The sequence below is a fragment of the Rhipicephalus microplus genome, chromosome 2 (assembly GCF_043290135.1).
Source record: "Rhipicephalus microplus isolate Deutch F79 chromosome 2, USDA_Rmic, whole genome shotgun sequence".
Taxonomy (NCBI): domain Eukaryota; kingdom Metazoa; phylum Arthropoda; class Arachnida; order Ixodida; family Ixodidae; genus Rhipicephalus; species Rhipicephalus microplus.
The window spans coordinates 217,883,213-217,903,890 of record NC_134701.1 but is presented as its reverse complement, the minus strand read 5'-3'; positions in this window follow the sequence as shown (position 1 = coordinate 217,903,890).

Here is a 20,678-nt window from a genome sequence, read left to right as displayed (position 1 = left end):
TATCTGAAAGGCTATGTCCACCTTCAGCTAAAGACACTATTTATTTCCCGCCTTCTCTGTAGTAGCAATTCTACCTTATTTCAGTGGACCAAGCTACAAACAGAACGTGCCGAAGAGTAGTACTATGTGCACACATGTACAAAGCACAGCGTGAAAAGGCGGTATAGAGGCCAAAGCACGCACATGGCTTCGCGACGCTGCCCAGGGACGATCTGGAGGAGGAGGAGAAGATAAAGACTGGGAATCGAGTAGGAATCCGAAAAGAAAGCGCTCAAACTCAAAGGAGCGCCAGCAGCGTAGTAATTAGAATGCACTGCGCGCTTTATTTCGGGCCTGTCAGCGGCAAGACGAAGTGCAGAAAGGGTATACCCTTTTAGTTTTGTCTTTATGTTCTCGTTTTTATGAGAGGAGGCTCGTTGCTAGGAGGGCTCATTCATTTGCTTAGCATTTCATCTTAGTCTAATCTCACGGCTGCCACATGGTGCCCTCGTGCTGTAACTGCCCTCAGCCACGCAGAAACAGAAGCCGAAGCGGACTGAGTTAGGGGGACACCGACGGCAAGGCGCCTGGCACTACACCAGCAGCTGCCTAGGCCATGCCTTTAGTAAGTACCGCGTTTACGCGCTTTAATTAGCGGCGCGTGCCTCGAGCAAAAAGGCACATGCTGTCGCAATAGCTTGCACTGACAATAGCACCCTCTGATACGGGGTACTTCTTATCGCCTTCCCGTGAATGATTGCATGTCGCAGTCAAACAGAATGCGTGGACCTATAGCACTTCACATGTTCTTTTGCAGAAAGTGGCCCGCTCTGCTCCGGACAGTGGACAAAAGAAAGCTGCGTTGGTCACGATGTGGTCCGGAGGAGTCACCTGCAAACATACAGATACGATAAAGTGCTCTTTGCTAGTAGTCTTACCCTAACCCAGTGACTGTTGCTATACTAGTAGTTGTATACTGCTGTGGATGGCACTCTGATCTGGTGTAGTATTCTTCCACAGCCTTAATTGGCACATTCATTTGTTTTCTTCAAAAAAAAAAAAATCTGGAAGGACTAGGGCTGAAGACGCTAGCATGCGCCTGTTCAAGGCCCTGTTTTCTGTACAATCAGTGCTCGGTGAAGCAACATAACTAAAAACAGAACATGAACGCGCACCACGTTATAAATATACCATGGGGGGTAATACTAAAATGAAACATATTTGTCAATATGCAGGTAACATAAATAACAATCTGCAGGTACCTAAGTGACAATCTGCAGGTAATATAACTAACAATCTGCAGGTAACATGAGTAACAGTCTGCAGGTAATATAAGTAACAAGAGCAGCATACCGAACACAAGCGGCATCAGTAACAATAGCGACATAAGAAACCAAAGTGACAAATGAGGAAAGTAGCGATGCAGTATATTATTCTACCTGGAAACGCTTGCATTGATAACACAACTATATGAGAGACAACCAATTCACGTATTTTGCAATTCAAAACAGGTACCATATATGAAGTCAGGGGTGAAGGGGGTTGGGGGATTATGGGATGGCTGCCAGGCGTCCTTACGGCAAAACAATTGATACACGATGCGATAGATCCCCACCTCGCTGTTCCCGTGGAACTCACTTGTCGTGATTACCCCACCTTCCACACCTCCTCCAAGTAAACCATCACTGGCGCCACTCTTTGTGGGCACTGTTTTTTTTGTCGTAAGAAACTTTTAGGATTTGATGAGAGAGTGCTTCAGTTCAATGTCGGCCAGTAAAATAAAACAGTGAGTCATAAGACGGTGTCTGCGCTACGTTTGCTCTTTCTTTTGGCATTGTTGTTCTAGAAAACAATGCCACATTTTCGATATTGTGAAACTAATTGAACTATTCAGATACATGTGTGTAAAATTGTCAAGCATTCATAGCAAACCATTTGTGAGGCGCCGTTCACGTTCTTGTATATATATATAGATATATATATATATATATATATATATATATATATATATATATATATATATATATATATATATATATATATATATATATATATATATATATATATATATATATATATATATATATATATATATATATATATGCGGCACTGCTAAAGTATTCACGCAGCAAACTGAGCCCTGCCTCGTTGCCACAGCAGTGTTTTCTCACTTGTCTCGTTCTGCTCTTTCAAGAACCTTGTTACGCATAAGATCTAGGCTAACTCGCATTCACAAATCAAGCTCAAGGTGTTTTGTGGAAAGCACAGACCTAACCATACATGAACTCCCGCCAAGCGGTTGACAAGCCGATGTCGGTTTGGCCCCATCTGTCATCGTAAGTGTCATTGAGTCCGCGTATGGCCAAGCCTCCAAGAGTCAGTGGGATTTTTGTGCGTGTGGCTGTTTCGAAACATCGCTTAATGACCACACCCCTTTTTATTAAAGCTTGAAGCTGTTCTAAGCACTTTACCAAGTGAAGGTAGAACTTCTTTTGAAACACGACTGGTGAACATTATTTTGATTGAGCAAGCATTCACAGACACAAAAACTGCGCACTCATGTTGACGTCTTGTTCTCTTTTTTAATGGACTTGCTGCACAGCCATATTTCTGAGTGAAAGCATAATACAGAGGACTTACTTAAGGACAAGTTGAAAAATTGACTGTGAAATAACTCTACACACACCTCTATCAGCGTTATCTTTTACATTGTAATAATGTTAAATTTAAACGTCTGATGTATTATTATGCAATGAAAAGTATGCGTTAAGTGATTTAAGTGCGCTCTAGAGACAGAGCATTTCTATTTCATTCTACTCTTGAAAACAGTGCTTTAGAGTACCCAATTTTCGGCAGTTACGCATAGGGCATTCAACTCCGTCTGCTGCAACATCCCGGCTACCACTACTAGCACTATCACATTGAACAGTGAACGCTCCGAAAACAAACAAACAAACAAACAAACAAACAAACAAACAAACAAACAAACAAACATACGTATGACTGACAGAGGAAAGGATAGCCTAAAGGTGACGTTATCATCTGCAGCCTCTCACAGTACCTATCTTGACATTTAACGTCGTCGACTTACTGCGAACATGCATTGCTGACCAGGCGACTCTTGCAGAACCATCGAGCTGTGACCACAAATAGACGCAAAGGCGCACCAGTGCTCGGTTTGTCGAGACTTGCTCATGGCAACGTCCCCATGCATATTTATGGCGTGCCACTAACGATCCCATTTTGGCGACGTTCTCTAGTCGCATGTTCATTCACTACCAACGGCGGGGGGTCTGAGATCTGAAGCATGTTATATCCGGTCGTACTCAGGCGAGGATGCACTAATGACGATGGTGAGCGTCCACGACGACGTATATCGTAATACAAATTCAGCTACCCAGGTATAACGGTGTCAAGGTATTTTATTCGTCATATCTTCGTAAGCAAAATAGCATTGTTCAATAGACCCCCATAGTGTTGATTTTATGACGGCACCGTTTATGTTGTGTCGGGCTATTTGCCTTTTGTTTGCTTTCCTATGTATGTCAAGCGATGTCGACCATCAGACTTGATCTGTGCTGTGCATGTGAGGTTGTTTTGCCTTACATTGACGCTGGAAGTTACTGCCCACTGGCCGCAACAGTACCGCGCAGCGTATGGCACTACCTGCCCCTTTTGTGACGCTCTCACAACTGCCATTGACATGATACACTTGCACTGGTCGTGCCTGGGCCTAGAGCAAGCGCGCCATCGTCATGTTAGAACAACGGGTCACCGTCCCGGTCGCCCTCCGGACTTACAAGAGTGGATAAGAGGACCGTTCCACCAATCCTTGTTAAACTTTAAGCACGAGTACAACTTGTTTATTTATGTGTGATGAGTCTGTGTCGTTTTTATGTATACTAGTTATGCCAAAGGGCAGTCTTTCGAATTAATAAAAAAAAGTCATGCTCAAGCATTTGAGATTCGTTTTCTGCGAAATATATCACTGGGTTAGTTCATATTGTGTTCCACTATAAGATAAAAATTTTGAAAAAAAAAAGCCAGATGATAACGTTGATGATAATGATGATAAAAGTTTTATTTGGGTGCAGAGAAAACGCTGGGGAGACCCTGCGCCATCCGGCTAGTTTCACGTAGGGATCGCCAAGCCGAGCTTGGTTGTCTGTTCGCGGCAACCTAGATGGTTAGAGTTTAGTCTTTAAGACAAAAAAATCCAGCCAAAAAATGAACAAGCACCGAAAAACGAAGAAAGAGGCCGAAAAGTGGCTGGTTGGAGTGGTCAATACTCTACATGCGCAACACACAGTCGGACTCGCACAACTACAAATACCAACGCACGGTAGCAGGCCGAATAAAGTGTGATGTCTGCCAACACAACATGAAATCCACAATACAGCATGTATATGGTTCGTTGCTAGCAGAAGGCACAGTGACCGCTTTTATTCCTCGACTGTCTTTGTATGACACCCCAATTGGCAGATCGGCTGATGCGGGTTAAATACCACCGAGGAGTGCATTAGAGCCTTCCTACAGCTGCAACACAGCCGCCCTCTTTTTATTTTTATTACTGTCGGCTAGATCTTGCGATCAGGTGATGTTCCTTTTTATGATATTATTTTCATTATCATCCTGCGCATCGTACCACACGCACGACAACTCTAACCCCGGCACTGCGACGCCTCCGTACAATATAGGCGAGTCTGATCACGTCTATCGTTGCCCTCAGTTCAATATCCCGGGGCATCGCACATTATTTATCAATCTGCCTCGGCCTCTTTCGTCTCCTATAATGCACAGTGACCTATCTATGAGAGACAAATTCAATTCCTGCGTGTGCTTCATCCTGCTGACACACGTTTCAAGCTTAGCTGCCACAACACCGTCGAGGATTGCGTGCTGTGAGAGCATTGTATTACTCGCTTGTCCAGGGTGCAAATTGTAATAGGAGACGAAAGAAAATACGAAAGGCAAATATGTTAATCATGTTATTACCCGCGTTGTTTGCCCTGCTCCGGTGCACGATATAAGGGCAGAGAATTACAAAAACAAAAAGAAAGGAAAGTTGCTTTGACAAGATTACGAAGATGACGGACCAGTGATTTCCTCTGATGAATGTGCATAATCTGTGCTCACGTTTTGACTCTTCTGGAATAAATTCGATCGTAAAATGAATGTATAAAACATGTACTTCTAAAAAGTGGTTCATGCAGCAGCGTGCGTGCATTCAAAGTTCACGTCAGACGTCCGGACATGCGTATTGTGGTGAGTTATGGTTGCCAGCCAACACCTTGCACTCTTGCGAAGGTTCTGATGTCTGAATGTATTTACCTCGTATACGTTAGAAAACACAATGATAGAAAAATGCTTTAGAATTGCTTTTCATTTCCTCCAATCGTAGAATACAAAATATGAGTGCGACGGGTGTTGAAAGAGGGGAAACCGCAGTTATATTAAATTTTCTATACTGATGATAGCCACTAAAAGCCACTCAAGAGCTACGTGCATGAACTCTTTATAGCAGGACAGTGATGAATACACTTACGTACGCAGAAATTATTGGTGATTGTTCGTCAGCTCTATAGCCCAGATGAAATTAGGACAGTATACAGCATCGCTTTTTAGGGGCGAAGCTCCTTAGGGCGTGGGCTGTGCGTCCCCTGTAGCCTGTATGTAGCCACCTCTAGTTTAGTTCTTGCAGTGTTCACTAGATGGCGGTACCGTCCCCTGTATGTAGCCACCTCTAGTTTAGTTCTTGTAGTGTTTACTAGATGGTGGTACTTGTAGCTGATGATGAAAAGATGCAAGATGTTATAAACTAGAAAGCGGTACTTGTAGTTGATGAAAGACGCGAGATCTTATAAAATAGGAATGATGTCACATATGGCGCGTGTCATTGGTCGAAGGCAATCGTTCGATTTAGTGCGGCGACGTACGCTAGGGGGAGCGATGTAATAAAATCGAGTGGGCAAAATGTACAGATGATTCATGGTTTACCAGGTTTACCTCCGGAGCTTCGCCCACTCATCATCATTCACTTCGTGGATATGGCGGAATTTTTTTACACTTTAAATTAACGAACGCAGGGAAGACGGAAGTTATCGACGTATGAATGAACTAACAAAAAAAAACTTGGTGATTATGTACGAAACTTTTTTGCTGTCACTTTTTAAGGGTCACGTCAATCAAATGAGCCTACTGTCGTTGCAATGGCACAGAAACGAGATTGCAATGTCATTTGCAACGTCATCGAGATGTCGTTGCATGTCAGGACAATGTCTACATTGCAATGGGCCCACCGCGGGAACACATACACGCGCAGATAATGGCGCACATAGATACGGGAACAAGAAGAGCTTATACAGAGGTTAAAGTAGAAGAGCTAGTAAAAGCGTTTTCGTGACTTGGACTGATTGCTCTGGTCAGCATGATTATAAAGAGCAGATGACCTATCGACGTGGCAGTGCCTTCTTCCTTCTTCGCTAACTCAGATGTTTCCTTTTATGGCTCACGTTATCTCTCAACGAAAAAGACCATGTGGTGCCAGAAACCTCGACCTAGGTAAGGAGATTCGTGATCGAGGTCAGACGGGGGAACAGCTTTCAATACCGCCACAGTGTCGGGCCACCCGCTCCGTTTATTTACGCAAACCAAGGCTGGCTGGACAAAGCGTCCATTGCGGAGACGATACAGTCAGCACGTGTTGTGTCCTGGCTATTCCTGCTCGCTGTAGGAGCAAAAAATAAATTGAAGACAACTTCGCACATCATTAGCCGTGGTAGAGTCGTGGTTGTATGGAGAAGTTTCGGGCCAGAATGTCCAGGGTGCGATTCTGACCATGGCGGTCGCTTTTCGGTGGAGGCGAATTGATAGAAGCCCGTGTACTGTGCGATGTCAGCCCACGTTAAAAACCACCGGATGGTCGAAATTTCCGGAGCTCTCCCCTACGGTGTCTCTCATAATCATATGTTGGTTTTTGGACTTGAAATGGTTTATACTAGATTACATATGCTTACTTCTACAACGTGTTCTATTAAATTCACATTTACAGGACAAACTACTAGCCAGTGATTACGGGTCTAACCAGTGTTGTGCATTTTCGTGTACCAATAAAAACTTGAAATACAGATAGATAGATAGGCAGATAGATAGATAGATAGATAGATAGATAGATAGATAGATAGATAGATAGATAGATAGATAGATAGATAGATAGATAGATAGATAGATAGATAGATAGATAGACGGACGGACAGGTGTGTGTGTGTGGGTGGGTGTGTGGGTGAATGGATGAGTGGATGGATGAAGGGTTGGAAGGTACTACGGAGTCCTTCCGGAAAATGGAGGCAAGCAAAGCTTGACTTTTGTGCCTTGACGGACTATTCATTCTTCCTAGAACATTGCACAATGTTATCCTAATAACTTTTTGCTTCGTGCCGAAAATTAAGCTTTCATCTAGGTGGTTGGCAGCGCGACACTTCTCTTTCTGCAGGCAGCTACGACGAACAGAGATTCATATCCAGGCAGCACTGAAATCTGGCAACGTGGGACAAGTGCCCTCCGTGATAAACGACGTTACCATATCCAAAATTAGATGATCGCCGATAGTCCTTAATTGAGAAAGCATTCATTTTAAGAAAACGGCGCATGCACATGCGCAAATGGTTTGCCCACCTTGGTTGACCGTTCTTCTCTATATACTCGATGTCACCAGACTCTCCAAGCTGGTCCGACGCTGCTGCCACCGAAATGATTAACCCATAATGACCTTCGCTTCAAGTACACAAGGAAAACAAAACAAAGTGGCACGTTAACATTTTTACAAGAAAGAGCTTGCGACTACTACTGTCCATTGTGAATGTCCACTCACAGGCGGTAAACTATATATATATATATATATATATATATATATATATATATATATATATATATATATATATATATATATATATATATATATATCTTGTCTTTTGACACACCACGCCCGCATCGCATCTCAGAAGTTCTTACGGAGGGAAATGGCTATGATATAGAGCCTACACTCAGTACGTATTTCTCCACTAAACGTAACCTAGGAGTGGAGGAAGTCGAGAAATGACTTAGATTTGGCTATCACTTTTCCAGCTTGCGCTTATTTACATGCGTTTTTCGTTGTATGCATGTCGATTTTGCAAATCAACAGGAAACGGAAGGTCTCGTATTGAATATGGTGCATTTTCGCTCATTCCTTTTTAATTCCATCCGCTCACCCAAAGATGAGCTTCCAGTTGGTGCCCGTCACCAAGTAAGTACGACATACGTTTCCGTTGGCTTCTTTCCATACTCATAGAGATGTGCTTCTTCCGCGTGACACGAATTTCAGATGCGCAAATCGATGCAGTGTCTTGGCGTGATCCTCCTGTTGCATCAGCTGGCTCATTACACAACTTCTGTGAGGTTGTCTCGGCAGGGCAGCAAAAGGTACGCCGCCAAGATTGATGGGATAGCGGTTTCTACCTTCACCATTTGCCGATGCCGATCAGAGGCCCTCAAATGCATTGTCGCATGCAGCGCCGTTGCGCCAGGGCCGTCCATTTATCAAACGCGCCGTTTCACGGACGTCAACCCCTAAAGCTACGCTTACGGCTCGCTAGTCGCTAGAACACCGGATGTCAGTTAAATTGATATGCGTGTCACGTACCTCTATAAGATTGCAAGATGCCTAACTGAGTATGGAATTGTCGGGGCATATAAAGTCACCAATGGTACAGGGCCTGAATAAGCTGCTCGTGCGTGATGGCCGATTGTGATTAGTGTAAAAAGTGGAACGCTAATTGAAGACGTCTGATTTCAGAGGCAATGCAACACAAGAAAATATCACATTGTCATTGGGAAAGCCGTAACTAACCACTGCACGCTTTTGACGTCTGCGACTGTCTGCAGTTTATTGTTAGTGTTTTTTTTCAGCTTTGGGCATGTTGTTATATGATAGCAAGAAATGTGGCAAGAAAATGCGTAAAGTGTATGCTAACTTGTGTCGACCGATTGGCCTCCGCTTTGTAGAGCCTTCGCAGCAAATGGTGATTAAACAAGCATTAAATTTTGTGTGATCAGGTTACACACAACATGAACAGCTGAGATATTTTTTTCTCACATTCCTAAATCATTCATACTTTCAATACTCTGCCCCTTGCCTCGTAATGGGTACGATGTCTTTGTTCGCGAAATTCTTTTTCTAATTACACGTTTATAGATATTTACACAGCACGATTATTAAAAAAATTTCTTGGGAGGTTTTGTGTCCTTACGTCGTGCTCATTACTTGTTTGAGAAAAACATATGAAAGATCCATAACGCTGTGAGATCCAAAGAAGGGCGTTGCAAGGTCACCTAGTTCTTAGAGTTCCCAACTGCCTCGTTTACCATGGCGTCGATGACACCAGTGTTTAAGATAAGCATGCAGGTTTTTAACGGTTTGAGTATAATCTTGTAAGGAAGATTCACTTAATCGGTATGCGAAATGTGCGCTTTACGTTCTAACGCGATGGCGTTAAAGCGATCGTTTCGCTGAAATTTTGGCATGGGCACCGTTGCCAGCGTCGTTGACTGTAAGCAGGAAAGCATCATCTTGTTCATGACTGAAAAAATTGAGAAAGATGCAAGTAAAGGGAATAATAACTATTTCTGGGTCCGGGTGCGGATCAAACACGGGTTGTTTGCATGGAATTCAGGTGTTCTACCACACAGCCGGCAACGTCTTTGCTTGGCGAGACTGTGAAAGTAACTGAATTTGCTGGATGGACGGATGGATAAACAATTTCATTATGGTCCTTCGGTACGTGCGTTTAGCGCGCAGCGGGCCGTTCCCACGTCGAGACATGGAGCCCTGGCCCCTCTTCCACGTCGCAGGCCCGATGGACATTCGTTCATGCTTTAAAAGCACATGCATCACAATGCAACAAATACTATCACAGTAATAACGCGTGGTACAAGCGTACAATGCCATTGGACAACAGAAAATGTGATCATCATAATGGCTTGATGGATTAAAGTTTGCCACCCGTTGCAACAGGAACGCACATGACTGTGTATTCCCTTAGGACCACGTAGGGGATTCATAGCAAGTACGAAATCATTTCACGTGCTCGTGGTGTAAAGCAGGCTACCCATTTTACAGAATGAAGTCATATGCAGAAACTTCACTGACACCAGCCACTTTCAACTTTATGGATTACAATTTAAACATCTCGAGCAACATCATATGATAAAAAGTATGCGCTGAAAGGTTGAGGTACACACGAAGGACAGGATATCGCTTTGCGTTCAACTTTTAAAGGCAAAGCTTAAGGGTACTTCAATTTTTGGTGGCACACAAAGAAAGGCATTCACTCGCCCAGCAAGGTGGTGGAGTGTTTTGTCATGCCCCACGGAAGTAAGCCTAGGTTTGGGAAACGTTTCATTTATATTAGGGTAATTAATGGCATTGCTTTTCGGTTATCTCTGTTTATGTATGAATTGATTAAATGTATAAATAGATGACACGCTGGTCCCATATATGCTACGCTTAAAAACGTGTCATAGGCTGTTATTCGCCGATTGCTTCGTACGAAATCGATTAACACAGTGCGTGGAATCTGCCGAACTTTTTTATTATGGCGAGTATGCTTTGCTGGGCACCCACCACTGGACATTCGAACAAAAGCTCTCTCACATAGACATGGTGGAAGCTCACCTTATCAATGACACGACACGAACAGACGGCGACTCGAACAGGCACTCCATGAACATGCTAGACTCCGAGCGAACGCTTACGTTGGAGAAAATGCTAGGCTCATCACCATCTAGCGCGAAATGATAAAAATGCTGCCACGTTTTTTTCGAGGACACAAAGATTTGTGACCTGTACTGAGCGGAGTAGCTGTAAAGTGTGCATAGCAGATGTGTTTGTTCTGCGCAAGTTAGAGCATTTAGGTTCAAACATGTTAGAATGTTCGTATACATGCTATTTTTTTTTCTAATTTCTTCTTTCGTAACTTTCAAGTTTTATAGAAAGAGGTAGTCGTCGTCGAGGTAATGGTGACAACGAGTACTTCGTTTAGTTTCTATTTCAATGAAAAAACTCGAAAGAGCTTTTCTTGATGGTTTAATCGTGCGCCGACTTTTTTTCGGCACCACAATGTGAAGGGAATTCGTCAGCACATCACTATGATGCCTTTTGCATAGGCGTTGTAAAACACAGCAGTCTTCAGCCTGTACGCTAAAGCTTTGCGCTATTTGATACGACTACTAGAATCGAAGTGCCCGCGTGCTGCATATTTACTTTCAACGAGGTCTATAGATTCTAAACTTATTGCAATGTATAATGATGCCTCCTATATATGAAAGAATCGACCATGTCCGAGTAGAATCTTGGTCAATATTGTCCAAAGGCTGTACGTTCAGAACTGATTGCGCGGCTCTATTAAAAGCGAAGACGTCCTTGCTTTATAAAAATGCACATGAATAAAGACACTGCTTCTAAAGATATCATTAATCAATTATAACACTTTACTTGATTTGAACCATTGATTTTGTGCCATTTTAGTATGTTAAATATTCTGAATATACAAAAAACCAGAAATAAGTGCTCGACCAGTCTTGCTTGAAAAAGAATCAAGTGTCGTTCCTTGGTCATGCCAGTTAAAAAAGAACGAAACGCCAGAAAAACTTTGACTGTACCGACTTCATTACGAATAAAGGTTAGGATTTTGAGGTGGCCTTGAGTACATGTATAGAATACCTTAAGCCACGCATATGGCACAGTGAATGACGAAAGTGGTACATTCAACTAACCCCAACATTTACTTTTCCTGCAATGTGGTTAATGCCTTTATTTTTGGGAACAGTAATCTTTCTTGTTTATGCATGGTTAGTAACGAATTCAGCACGCAGCTTTGCATAAACAACTCATTCATTTCTCTTACGATTTCCTAGGATTCGTTGCCTGTTGACTCTCAAACATGTGGTCTGATAGTGGTGGTAGGACATCAAGAAGCTTCCGTAGTCGCTGGATACCACATAATGGCGGGGACACCAAGCGTGTGTTTGACAATGGCAACAAAGTCACAAATGTCAAATTATGTAATTTTAGGAGCGAAGCTCCTTAAGGCGTGGGCGTAGCGTCCCGTCGTAATCGTATGTAGTCACCTCCCGTTAGTTCTTGAACCGGCCGTAGAGGGTGGTACTTGTCCATATAACGAAATGCATATATGCAGAAAAAATTCAAATGGTATGATACTAGAAGACGTTACTTGTAGTGTGATAAATAGTAAAAATCACTGCATATCCATGGAGTGGATAGTGATAAGTGAGGCGAAGCGTCCGTCATTCCGTCCGTGCTTCCGTCCGTTCGTTCTTGCTTCCGTCCATCCATACGTCTATCCGTCCGTCCGTGCTTCCGTCCTTTCGTTCTTGCTTCCGTTCATGCGTGAGTCCATTCGTGCATCCGTGCGTCTGTACATTTGTGCATTCGTCCATGCATCCATTCGTCCGTCCGTCCGTGCATGCGTCCGTCCATGCATTTATTCATGCATCTGTCCGTGCGTCCGTCTGTCCATGCGTCAAACAGACAGCAGACAAACGATGGATGGATTCGGCCAGTGGATGATTCACGGTTTGCCGATAAAAAGTATGATACACGCAAGGCGGTGGCGGCTCGCGCTCGAAAACGAAACCCTGGCGTGGAGCGCGCGAGAAAATAAAAATGACGTCACACAAAGTCGTTGGCGATCGCGTGTTGCTCGGCGGCGCCGTACTCTAGGGGGCGTGGTGTCGGCGGAAGGATAAGGCTGAAAAGCGGCGTGTGCGTTAGGCGGCGGCGGCTCGCGATCGAAGACGGAACCCCGATGTGCGAGCGCGCGAGGCTGAAGCGTGCCGTGAAGCTGCGCGGCGGCACAGACAAGATCCCGGCGTACGAGAACGGTAGGCCGAAGTGGCACAGCAGCGGCGTGTGGACACACCTTCGCTCCACTCTCCATTATTCACCCCGTGGATATGCTGCCATTTTTTCTCAGCTGCAATTACAACATTAGGGTTGTTCATTTTTTCTAAATGTTGAGGCACGGAAAAACAACAACAGGGATCACTGGTTTCTATGTGGGACCAGCCGGGGGGCGCGAGGACTGCTCTGCGTACCTATGGACCAAAATAAAGTTCTCTCACAATCATCTTCTTCTTTCTTCATGTCAATAAATAAAATAAAAGAAGAGGAAAAAAGGAGTCAGTCAGAAATATTACCTGCCATAAAACCTGAGGAAAAGCCATATATATCCGCAGCTTAACAACCCAGAGAAACTTTTGCATACCGGAATGAACCCTATCGCTGTTTACAAACACAGGTGCTGGATGGCTTCTGGTTCTGTGTGCCGGCGAAGACTAAAAGTATTGATGAGAAACAGAAGCCTTAAATAGGAGCCATTCATTTTCAAGAGTTTGCTCCCGGTGTCTGGTCAAATATTTCAAACAACACACTCTTTTAGACTAGGGAAGACATTATAGTAGTTAGTCCTTGACTTGGAGCATCTCCCCTTTACCTGTATGCAGAGATCGAGTCTTTCCTTATTCTAAAACAGCTTTAAATGGAAGATTTATGTTTTGGTACTAGAGAATAATAAATGAGGTGACTGCAAGTTTATTGGGTATCAACACGTACTGCTGCTAGTGCTATGTTGAAACCGACCACAAAAGCGACATTGCCTATACACTGTTTCGGTGGTGGCTTATGCATGAGGCGCGGGACTCTAACGTTTCCTGATATTCCATGGTCCACAAACTTATCTTGGTTGACTGCACGCCGTCTTGGAGAAAACGAAGGAGGAGGAAAACTGTAGAGAGTAAAGGTGGTTTTGTCTTAAGTTGTCAATACCCTTTCCATCTGATACAACCATCAGATTTGATCTAGTTAATGTTGGAAATGAAGAAATAATGCGCTTGTACAAGATACGTAAAAAACAATGTGGTATTCTTAAGCTCATTCAGAACAACTGCGACTTCTTAAGTCAAATTGTGAATCATTTTAACGACCCACAATGCGCGAGTGCACCAAATGACCAGACGCGCAATCTCGGAAACTGAGGTATTGTGAGAAAGCTTCATTCAACATAACCTAGAGCACGCGCAGACACACGCCCTAACGATCGTCGGCTTTGCCAACGCGAAAATAGGTGTGGCCTAAACGTTGGGATTCGCTGGGATAGAGGTTCAAGGAAGCACAAACGCGGCATCGTTCGCGTGCCAAAACTTCATTGGCCGCTTCATCGCGGTAGAGGACACTTTCGTTTAAGCGGTCCGTTTGTCCGCAACGTTGAAGAAGGCGTTTTCGCATCTCTACAAATGATGCTTAATGGAAATAACGACGCATAAAACTGCTAAATTATCATACCCATCAGTGCTTTATTTGTCTGATAATCTCGACACTCCATTCAGGCTGCGAGACATGGCATGTAATGAATGAAGCAATATAGCCCCGTCAACGACGTAATTTGTCGCTCATTTGCCGTGATTGGTCGCTCACTCCCGGACTATCATTATAAGGCTATTTAAGCAAAAAAATAGATTTATTGCCTTTTTTTAGAACAAATACGTGGACCTTTCGTAGCCACTAATATTTTCCCAATGTTTAAATGTAGGTTTCTTTTTTTTTCTTTTTTGCTGGATGTTGGGTGCCGATACTGGTTCATCCCTTTGATGTAAATTGTTGCGTACTGCTTAATACGGACATGTCCAGGTATTAAATGAGAAAATTTTTGTCTATAGTGCTGCGAGCCGACCTTCGCTATGGTGTCGCCGTTATATAGCTATGGCCAGTAGACAGAAGATAACGAATTCTATTAAACACTGCTTCTATTCATGCACACTGCAGCACTCATTGCCCACGTATATCGCAGATATGCGCAGGTACTATTATGCTTTAAGGGCAAGTATATGTTGCAGTATGAGAAAAAATGCTGTAAATAAATGCTAGCCAGATTGCTCCTACTCCTTGTCTGATTGGGTGAAATGATAACGCGTCCAAACTCGACAGTATGGCACTTGCTTTCGAGTGTTCATGTACGCACCCACCCACAATCAGGGGTCATGTGTTCTGATAACGCTGTTCAAGTCATTCCTGCGTGTACGGGCCTAACTGCACATTTCACGAGCGTCATACGCACGTGAATGAGAGAGTGGACGAAACAATATGGTTCCTGCGTATGTTTTGACCCCGCATCCTTTGATATTGCACTATAGTGACAAAGGTGGCAATGTTTCAGTTAGAACAATAGTGCCTCGATGTTTGGGCGACATTCCGATAACGACAATAACTCAGTGAAAGCGCGGTCGCTGGCATCATTTGATATAGTGCCTGTACTGTGTCAGACAATCTCGTTGCCTTAGCCACGTACGGCTTACAGACCTCCGTTGCACCAACTTCGTTCTTTGTGGTCTATCCCCCCCCTCCTCCCCCCTGGCTGTGTTTATTAATCATGAAGGTTAAAGTGGGTGATGGTGAAAACGGGCCTCGTGATTACAACAGAAAGTTTTTGCTAGAATAATTTACTTACTCATTTTCAATATACAGTATCTTAAGCCACGTGAAGGAAACCTAGCACATCTTGTGGACACGCTTTGTTTGGTTATTGCATGTCTTCGCCTTCAAGAAAGTTCTCGCGTTTGGCTGGAGATAACTGTAAGAACGCTAAAAAGGTAAGATCCGTATGGGTAGTAAAGACAGCGCTTGTAACGCGTCCTAATTACCCAATTTCCGAATCACGGGCAAGGGGGGGAGGGTAAACAACAAGAGGGAAAGCAGGGGGGTTAACCAGGCACATGCCCGGTTTACTACCCTACGCTGGGGGAATAGGAAGGGGGTATAAAGATGAGAGAGAGAGAGGAAAGAAAAGAGAAAGAGAGAGAGAGAGAAAAAAAAGAAAAAAAAGGAGGATTGTCAGTCAATTGGCTGGCGCGTATGCAGCGGTGGCACTACACAAAAGTTAAAGGTGGTCACATAGGCCTGTAGTCCTCAAAAAGCACAAAACAGCTTTGACTGCTTTGTGAGCCGACGAAAGGCGATGACGGTGTTCCAGTAGCATCTGCACAGAGAGTGGCCGATCGTCCAATTGTCGCATTGCGTCCGAAAGCTTCTGTCTTTCAGAGGCAAATCGAGGGCAATGGCATATCAGATGGTCGATGTCTTCTTTGGTGCAGCAGACGTCGCATTCCGCATTGTCGGTTAATCCGATGAGGGTCCTATATGCTTTTGTGAAGGCAACCCCCAACCAAAGGCGACAAAGAAGTGAAGCTTCACGTAGACGAAGTCCGGATGGAGGTCGAAGTTCGAGCCGAGGGTTTATTTGGTATAGTCTCGTATGTCTTATGCTTGGGGTGTTCCACTCCTGCAGACTCAGACTACGTGTCAGGTGACGAAGTTGCTTTGCAGCGTCAGTCCTTGACAAAGGAATCGGAAGGGTGTGTTCTTCTTGGTGCAATGTGCGGGCTGCGTTGTCTGCGGAATCATTGCCACTGATCCCACAATGGCCAGGAAGCCACTGAAACTTGACCTCGTGGCCTGTTTCGTTGACGTGGTGAACGAGCTTGACAACTTCGTAACGGGCAAGTTTCACACATTGCGTATAGGCTAGTAGGCTACGTACACCTGCTTTCTCTGCATGCGGGAGATATTGCTTTTGCGAAGACATGCTATGAAAAAATAATAAAATGAGCATTGTTGCATTGCCTTTTTTGGCAACGTTTAATTTAGCTGAAAGCCACAGTTTGCGGTTCGTCACTTACGATCGTGCCGTGTTTGGGCACGAGAATTATTAAATGGTTAAAGAACTTAAACAGACGCAGTCCGGCTCTCCAAAATTTCACTGGGTGAACAGCGGTGTTTTTTTTTATCTCGGTCGTGCACTCGTTATGAAAACGGGCAACTGAAACACTGCAATGTTCATATATCTCTCAGAGTGCGATATCTGTTTCGAAGCGCCCTTTGTGATGCACTAAATTATACTCAAACATTTAGCCTATTCTAAAAAAAAGATCATGAATAAGTACTGGCTTTGGCATGAAAGCGGCGCTTTACAGTGAAGTTTTCAATAAAAGTAACACAATGAATGTTGATTTTTAGGTACATTATTCTGCTCCCTAAGTTTTCGTTTCCTTCATGAGGTGTTGTGAACTATATCTGACAGCCTTACGCTGGAGCCGTGTTATCCCCATGATGTGTTCATTCCGAAATTTATTCTTAAGAACCAAGCACACATTTGCCGCTGTTGAAATCCTGGCAAACCTTTTGCTGCCAGTATTTTTTGTTTCATCAAAATGATATCACTGAATGCGATTTATGAAGTAGAAAATATGCAAAACCCACCCAGCTTGCGTTTTGTTAGAAGCCTGTAAAACTCAATATGATGTTTTCTCATGGGAGTAAAAACTTCTAGCTTATATTACAAAGGTCGCGGGATGAAATCCCGGCTGCGGTGGCTGCATTTTGGATGGACGCGAAAGTGCTCTAGGTCCTTGTGCTCAGATTTGAGTGCACGTTAAAAAACAGCCAGTGGTCGAAATTTCTGTAGCCCTCCTCTACGACGTCTCTCATAATCACATATGATGATTTCCGGATGTTAAACCCCACATATTTCAAACTTCATTTTATTTTATTTTTCAAACTTTATTTATTTACCAGGCAAACACTGGAAGGTCGCCAAAGCTAAAAGCCGTGAGAACGGCTTGACAAAGGTCTTGGTGACCTGTAAGTACACATGGCAGTAGTGTGAAAATGATTAGAAGTACATGACTTGCAAGTACTAATGTAAAACATGAACAATACACACTGACTAAAAAAATGATTTCACAATTGATTATTTTAAAATACATGTTATAAATGTGCAATAAAAAAAGGAGTTTCCAAGAATCAAGGTACATCGTGCATAGGCCATCGTATAAATTGACACTTAGGCACTTTAAAGCACACATATATACATCTCGTGAAACACAAAGTACATACATATGCAAGGTAGAAAGATGTAGCATGATAAAAGGTATTTAACACAAGACTAAACTATTAAAAATACGAGATTATGAGGAAAGATTGTTGCGCATGTTCCTATGACGCCAGAGAGCAGAAATGAGAGTGTAATTGTTTCTTGTTGCAGGCGATCGTACTTTCGTGCGTATTAAGTGTCTTGGGAACGTTGTAGGCCAAGGCTTGGTATTTAAACGCGGTGCGGGAACGCGGTACAAACCAAATGTCTCTATTTCTTGTGGGAACTGAAATGACATGACGCTCGAGACATGAAAGCGATTTAATGAAGTTCGAGAGCTCCCTATTCGAGAAATAAAGTGTGTGCGATAAGCGAAATGTATAAAGATTGTCAGCTCACATTATATTGAATTCTTGGAAAGCTTCACGCGTCGTTCCGAACGGGTCAATATTTCCAATTTGGAGGACTATCTTATCATAACTGATATTACAATACTTAGTGTTTTCTCTCTAAGTTTTTTTCCGAATGGCCATCGAACCCGTGACTTGTCGGCCAGCAGCCAAGCACCTGAAGAGCTACGTCATCGTGGTGGACCTGTAGCCCCGCTCCAACTTGACGGGTTCTAAAAATTTGGCGGCGTGTCATTCGTGAAGTGTCCTGTGCTAACAGCACAACTATTCTATTATCACTCAGAAATCTGTTGCAGGGTGCCTTTAGACGGCATTCTACTGGCCTTATTGTTTTCATTCACCTTCTTATGGACGGCATACTGGCGAAAAAAAAAAACACGTGAGGATATATACCATGCTACCATGCTGTTCTTATCGCTTCGAAAATTACGAGTAATGAAAGGAAAAAAATATACAGCCATGGAAAATGCCGACAGGAAACTTTATTCGAGCCTAAACAGAAACCTAGGCGCTGTAAACAGTGACAAATGTCTGATTTCTCTTTTTTGTTGCTGTTTTTGTTTGAAATTTTGGGCCACATCTTCGCAACACGCTGCTGATAAATTGATCGATGTGTACACGGCAGTAGAGTCTCTTGGGTGCACTATCATCCATGAAAATGCTTTTCCAATGTCATTGGTGTCTATGAGAAATATGCCCGGCCTTTGAACGTCTGATGATGCGCAATAATGGCTGCAGCGTAGGAGAACAGGAAAACGACGAACAATAAATAGTAAGGAAATGTCACAAAAGGATTTAGGCGAGCCTTCCTTTATTAACAGTATGCTTTCAAAACCAGAGGAATCGACGCTGTTAACGAGCATTGGTGGGGAGACGGTTAAGATATTTACACCCTACGTGCACCACTATATACTACTTGGTTGCGCAACGAAGTCGAATCAGCACCTTACAATACAGTCATTCAAATAGTTCGAGTGTTAGAACATGTCAGCGTGACTTCGCGCCTGGCAGGAGATGTAACAGGCCCTGTTTCCGTTTCTCCATTGGTCAAAAGGGTCATGCTCTGCCGACTGAGTGAAATAAACAAAGCACTGAAGCAGAAACACGCGAACGCGTCGACTACCTGCCGGAAGCTTTCACGAACTGGTGTTGTGGTTAATGGAATACGGCTTTATATAGTGAGGCCCTGTTGTGAACAAAGCGTTTCCTTCGTAGGAGCCAACAAATAGCGAAGCACAGAATGACTTAGCCGGCAAGAAAAAGACAGCGGCTTTAGCGCTGTCTTGTGCTTTCAGAACGAGCGATCCGGCAAACAAATAAACACACAAATCAGCCTGCAAGTGAATGCACAAGAAAAAAAAACAAGCCCGGAAGTGGCCACCCATCATTCTAAGAAGGACCTTCAGCAGAGCGTTCAACTTTGCCTTCGTTCCTGCCAAAAGGGGCAACGAACGACGGAGGCTAAGCCCATTGCTTGTTGCGTCGCTTCAAGACAAACAGCTTGGCTGGCAATGTTTAAATGTTTAATATGAAGGAACAAAAGCCTAAATGTGGCATACAGCATAAAAATTGAGGACAACAAAACAGGAGGCAAATAGGGCAGTGGCGTGTGGCATGTCACGTATTGCTCAATCTTTTCTGCGCGTCCATCAAAAACTCATCCGGCAGCCCCACCTTGAGGAAAAAGATGAGGATTTATGATTCGCGGCTGGATGACATCGAATTGTGCGCGCTGATGTGGCAATGTGCCATGGTTGGGGCTCAAAGAAAATAGAAAGCGGTTAATGGGAAAGCGTAATTGATGAGAGTCGCTGCTGAGTTTGCCGGCCAGCTAAAGCATTGTCATCAAATCACACAAGAGCCCCCACACGATGGCGTAAATGCTGGTGCGCAGTTTCAGCATGTCCATAAGAGATCATTTCGCAATACCGAATTACCACTGTACAGCATCAACGAAGCAGGTAACGACATTTTTGTCGAACACTGTGAATTAGGCCTACTGCTATTACTTATTCCTTTTATCTGCTGGCGTAAACCGTTCGTTATCTATATACTCACTAACGTGCCATCAAGTTTCTTGATCGAGAGAATATGCGTTCTTCACAAATGCCTCAGACCTATTGTGCTGTCACCTGGTGGTGACTATAAAGAAAGCGGCAGTCACTGGTAGAAATGAAACTAATGAGCTAACTAGGGCCCAGAAAACGAAGAAGCTCAAAGTACAAGCAAAGAACGCAGCACTATAACATAGCGGTAATAGATGTAGCTGGCCTTCTGTATAGTCTTCTCATTGGCAGAACGCATCTTG